Genomic DNA, 6,297 nt, shown 5'->3' with positions numbered 1-6,297 from the left:
CATTAAGTTTAGTTGTGGTGAGCTAGTAACAGCTTTGAAGTATGGGTTTTCGAAGTGACAATATGTGGTTTTTCAGGTCTCCCATGCTATGAATTATGGGAAATGAAACTTAAACTATAAAGCGAGGAGTTTTGGTGATTGTCCAGGTAGATTGCGTTGCCTGGAGGAGGCCATAGGACGTCAGTTGAATATCCTGTCTGAAAAACGTAAGTGTCTGTTTTCTTTAATAGGAAATATATTAAGATACATCCTTGTCTTTAATAGAAATTGAATATCCTTTCATTAAGAAAACATGTTTTTAAGGTTTTGCTGAAACATTAGACTCCGAAGGCCGTGTGACCAGAGGCAGCCATGGACACGTCAGGAAGAAGGTGAGACATATTTGATCAGCTGAGTTAAGAACATAAGTTACTACACATAGGCTATGGCCTACAATGATTAAACCACATCACAGAGGCAGTAACGGTTGATGCTGTGAAAGGCAATAGACTCAATAGCATGACTCAGAAACAGGATCTTTATCACAATATCTTTACTGGCTCGCTACACAGGTAGTCAGTCCGGAGATCAAGCAAACAAATCCGACAGGAGGTAGGCGAAAGCCATTCCATCTTGAGAAGTGGTGTGTGGCATTGGATGTGAGCTGATGAGGGTGGTGGTGTGAATTAGCTTTTGGCGGGAGGGAGGTTTAGGACGACAACTACTGAAGGTGGGCACTGGTGGAAAGTTGAAAAGCCTTTAAAAAAGGAAGGTTTGAGAGTGAGCAGTCAGTGCAGAACAGTGTGTCCTAGTGGTCAAACCAGTTGTGTGGGAAAGTTACATGGTGTGACATGGTGTTGGGCTATGAATAAATGTAAAGGGAAATGTTAAGGTTCACGTATTTCAATATTATTAAATTGGTACCTTCTGGATTAGGGTTACGCCAAAAGTTTATCGCTAGAGGCTACAGGTAAAAAAAAAACATTTAAGTCTAAAAATAGTCTAAAGATCCCGCTACATTGTGTTCTTAATCATCTTAAATCACCGCCACATCTCTCTCTGCACATATCATCATATTTACAACAGTGAGTTAAAAAAGGTAAAAAAGTACATTTGTTTACGTTCCACTTTCACATGAAACTGCCTCTGGTTCATGCTCCTGTGTGAAATGTGCCTCAACAAGTCACTGAAATGCAGGAATTGTTATTGTTTATTATTATAAAAAAAAAAATTCTCACGTCTCCTAATCCGTTGTCCTCTGGCTGTGAACAGTGGTGGTTTTGTGTGCACTGTGGCCTGACAAGACTGTCAGTGCCGGAGTCAGGAAGCGAACCCTGGCCGCTGGTTTTCTGGTCCAGTGAGGAACTCACAGAACAAGTAGGAGGACCCAATTGCGATACGTGTGAAAATAAAAAATGTCTCCTTCCAAAATAACAGAAATAGGAATAATCCAAAACTCAGAAGATTGACAAAAAACAAGTCAGAAAAAGCTCAGAAGTTCCGAATGAGAAAACGGAGGGCAACAGAGAAGTTAACTCTAACAAAACTAGAGGCTTGAAATTCACAAAAACGTATAAAAAACACACAAGGACTGTGACTGGAGACTAGTAAACTTGGAAAACTCGAGATCAAGGAAACAAAATGCCAGAAAACAGTACAACAAAGACACAGGTGAAAACAATGAAGGGAAAACAGACAGGAAGTCAACAGAAGCACATGTACAAACACAACAGGGATAGAGTCTCTTGCTTGGCGGCCTCTAGAGGCCAGGAAGTCCCAAATCATGACAAAGACACTCCTGACAAGCTTAGTTGGCCTCTATTTTTTTTTTTATGGGGGTGAAAGTGAAGTTCTACAATCTCAACATCCTGGGGTGAATCAATGGATCTGGGGGGTTCTTTGTGTAAACTCTTTTGGAGACGGTGCCGGATCTGCTCCAAAAAATCTACTTATGTCTGAATGTCCAGGGCCTGGAAGGTCAGCCTAACAGGAGACACTGCCTTTTGTGTGGTTTGTGTGGAGATCGAAATGTATAAACATCCAAATTTCTTGAATCAGGGCAATGACGCACAACTAAACATTGTTCGACCAGAGGAGACAATCCATCCACCAAAAGGCTTTTGGGTGGTCTCATGTTCAGCGGGACTTCGACTGATGTGGAAAACCAGCTGAAGGTGTGCCAAATAGACTGTCACATCGTGATCCATCGTGAAGTATCCTATTTTTTCGGACTTGTGTGACTTTTTTTCACTTCTCAGCTCTTTTGTAGGCTTTTTTCCCCCCAGCATCTCACCTCTCTTTCTGGCCCCGACAGTTGTCGTCCTAACCCCCTCCCCCATCCCACCAAAAGATCATTCACACGTTCCCCCCTCATCATCTCATCTCACTTTTCTGTCTTATTATTTTTTTCACAAGTCGCCGTCCTAAATCCCTGTAGGTATAATCAGCCTCACATCGGTACCAGAATAATGTAGGTATCTCACCTTGTGAGTGGGTGCCGAATAAATGTGGGTGCAGTTGTGCATACATAGTATAGTATAATACTGTCTTCATGAGGACCACCAAGATAATATTGGCACTATCCTGATAACAGTACCAATAATATGTTGGTGGTCTCACCTGATTGGACAGGCATCAACCATTCAACACAGATCAATTAAGTTGAACACATGGGGATGCCACATAAGTGTAGTGTCTACCACAGTGGTCAAAATAAAGATCTAATCGGTCTCATAAATCAATGTAATACATAAGTCACATAAAATATATTAAACTATCAATTTGTAACTCTGATTAATAATTAAATGAATAACTAAATCCAAAGTTACCTTATTAATAGCAAGTAAAGGTGGAGTTCTTAATAGAAGAGGTTGGCAGCATTCATTCTTGTGCAACATTAAATAGACGAGCGTATATAATCAATGAATGTATTCAAAATCAGAAATAAAACACGCAAAAATGTATGTAACTAATAAATTGACGGGGACTGTCTGTGAAAGAGAGGGAGTGTGTGTGTCGTCGGGTGTATTCCTTTGTTCGATCACTATAGTTCTGCATGCATGTCTGTGCACGTTCGTGAACATACATGTGATATAAACAAAAAACGAGCACGAAATTTAAGTGTTTCCTTCGTGTGTGTGGCTATGTTAAGGCCAATGAATGGTTCTTCTGGTTCGCTCTTGAGTTTAGCTGGGCATAGATATTAATTTAAGAAAGTAATATAAAACGTTAGCAATTCCTGGAATTTCTAAACCATATAATTGGCAAAGTGTATTGAAAATATCAGCCACTAAGAAGTTTGTGGCATTAAAAGGATCTACGTGAATGACAAAAATGGCAGAAACTTGCTTTAGCCTCTTAAAGTATACATAGGAAGGTTTCTCTCAGGGGTACTCTTAGGAGATGGTTTGGGAAAAACAGGTAGAAAAAACTTTCAAATCCTTGTTTACATTTACATTTACATTTAGTCATTTAGCAGACGCTTTTGTCCAAAGCGACGTACAAGGGAGAGAACAGTCAAGCTAAGAGCAATAAAAACCTGGTGTAACAATAAATACTACTTTACATAAGAAATAGAAAAACTACATAGAAAGAAAAAGAAGTGCAGGAATGTAACTGCTGAAGTGCAAGTTAAGCACTAGTCAAGGTGCCAGAGTTGGGTCTTCAAAAGCTTCTGGAAGGTAGAGAGGGACGCCCCTGCTCTGGTAATACTAGGCAGTTCGTTCCACCAGCGTCCTGGGTGTAACATTTGTAAAACAGTAAGAGACACGTTATAGGAAACCCCAGCCCAAAATATTTCTAATGACTACATACACTGTATTTCCAGACAGGTACTGAAAAAAACATTAGGCCAGTACATCTCTGATACCTTATCCAGCATTCACAGCATTAAGGACTTCTTGGAGAAGAAAGAAAAATGGTCTCGTCAGAGAAAGAGAGAGGTGGACATGATACGTGACATCAAGGACAGGGCAGACAAGATCAGTCTCAAATTTGACCATGTCCTGAAATCCGAAAAGAAGTTCAAAGCTTTCTTTGAGTACCTGGGGAGCGGCCTGACTGCAGTGACTGCTGACAGCAGACAACAGGAGCTGGAGAAGGAGCTGGGGGCTGTTCTGCAGGACACCCTGGAAGGGCTTGAGAAGCTGCAGCGCTTCCTGGAAGCTGTGGAGAAGCTGTCCATCACGTCGCTCTTTGTGTTCACAAATGGCCACTACGTGCCTAGGGGGTTAAGCGCTGTGGATGTCCGTTCCGTCATCTTTGCAGCTATGATGGCTGCCCCTCTCCTCATCCACTTTAAGAGGGACGACGCTGCTTTCTTCCTCCCCAGCTTGAGTAACGTGGAAGTGCTGGCCTTACACCTGGAAAAATACCTAGACATCTCAGAGCAGCTCTGTGAAAAGCTGGAAAAAAGGTGTCAAAAGATATATGTATAGTTATTTATTGATTATTGATTTAGTACTTTTTGGTGCTAACATTTGCAACACATTTTGTTCCATCAGCACCAAGAATATATCAATTAAGAGAAGGAGTTACAGGTAAGAGATAGAGCTATCCCTGTTTCTGTAATACTGTAAGAAATGCTATCAGTAATTTTACGGTTGGTTATTATGTGTACAGTACATTATTATTCATAGAACAATACTGTACAGTAATAACATAATTGAAATATTTTCAGAGAGACAGACATCAAATTGGGGGATACAAATCAGAAATCCATTGAGAAGATGCTTGACCATTTGAACCAGCTGAACCTCATTAGGTGATGGTATTACCTTCAAGCTTTCAGTTATGCCAGGCACAGCTCATATAAAGTCCTGGAACAATGAAAAAGTATGATCTAAAGACCCTAGACCTTTGGTACTTTACAGAAACAACAAGGATCTGAGGCTGACATTCCTCTTCCAGGAAGCTGCTCTGCCCTTCATTGACCTGTTCAGCCAGCGCAACGCCAGGATGCGTCAGTTCCTCTCTGATCTGGAGGAGAGTGCAAGACAGCTGGATAAAATGGAATTTGGGGCTAGTATCTCCAGTGCAGCTCAGTAGGGTTGGCAGGGGGGGTTGTGTCCATCGTTGGTCTGGCCCTGGCTCCTGTGACTGCAGGTGCCTCCTTGATTCTCACTCTGACAGGGATTAGTTTAGGGGTGACCAGTGGTGTCAACAGTCTGGTCACAGGCGTCACTCAGAGCCGTGTCAACAAACATCATAGCGAAACAGCTAGCAATGTTTTCAAGAGTTTCATGAAGGATGTTGAGCAGTTTGTAGAGCGTTTGGAGCTTCTAGCCAGTAGTAAAGCTTCTGCAGATCAGGGAAGTGATGTGCTAGAGGTATTCAAGACAGTAGCTAAGGTTTGTGGATGTAGTAAGGCTATAGAATCTTTGGTAGATGCTGCCTCAGCTTTGAAAGTCTTCCAGAGTGAGGAGGCGGCTGCTTCTGCTGTGAAGCTGGGGTTTCAAGGGTCAAAGTCAGGAAGAAGTATCCCTAAGCTGGCTTCAGACCTGCCTGACATTGGGCAGCTGGCCAAAGGAACACCACTGGCCCTCTCAAAGACGGCACGGTCTGTTTTATTTGCCGTCAACGCACTTTTCATTGGTTTAGATGTCTTCTTCATCTGCAAAGACAGCGTTAGTCTGGCCAAAGGGAGCAAAAATGAGGTGGCCCAGCTCATCCGCTCCAGGGCAGCTCTGTGGTGCTCAGAGCTGGACTCCTGGGAGAGGATCCACGACTCGCTTTGCAGGGGGATTGAGATGTTCTGGGGGAGCCAGATAATCCTGCAGCAGCCATTTTACCCTGAGTAAGTCAACTAAGGAGTTTAAAAGTAATATACACTTGCTCTGGAGGTCCAACTATCAGTGGAGAGTTAGATAGGGTGTCTGAGTCAATTCATTTTCAATTTCTCTCTGTGATGTTTCATAGAGCTATACTGTTGAAATGGGTGTGGGAGGGGACATTGTAAAGTGGTTCATTTTCCAGTAGGTGATATAATCCCACGTCAGTAAGCTAACAAGTAGACTCTCCAACTGTTATAGGGCAGAGTGTTAGAACTGTTTCCACTCGAGTAGACAATAGTGTCTACTTTGTTCATTTACAGTCTTCTCATCCTCGTCATCATATTGCACGCTGAATCCAAAATGTTCCCTCACAACGGATTTGAGTGGTGCCTCTCCAAATTTGCTTCTCTCTGTCTAGGTAGCGTTCGCCATTGTCAAGTTGGAGCTGAGATCATTTTAGTTTTAGTTTTTCCCCTCTCTTCTCCAGCTCATATTTGCTTACAGGGTGCTGGTAGGCTCTATGGGATTTCTAACAGGCTCCAGGGAT

The 6,297-nt window shown here is 42.4% G+C and overlaps 1 pseudogene; it reads left to right on the top strand.

The window, feature by feature from the left end:
* The first annotated feature begins 3,381 nt into the window (after positions 1-3,381).
* LOC105898546 lies at positions 3,382-5,777 on the top strand (annotated as a pseudogene).
* The last annotated feature ends 520 nt before the right edge of the window (positions 5,778-6,297 follow it).

The sequence above is a fragment of the Clupea harengus genome, chromosome 1 (assembly GCF_900700415.2).
Source record: "Clupea harengus chromosome 1, Ch_v2.0.2, whole genome shotgun sequence".
Classification (NCBI taxonomy): domain Eukaryota; kingdom Metazoa; phylum Chordata; class Actinopteri; order Clupeiformes; family Clupeidae; genus Clupea; species Clupea harengus.
This window is presented reverse-complemented; position numbering and strand designations above follow the sequence as displayed.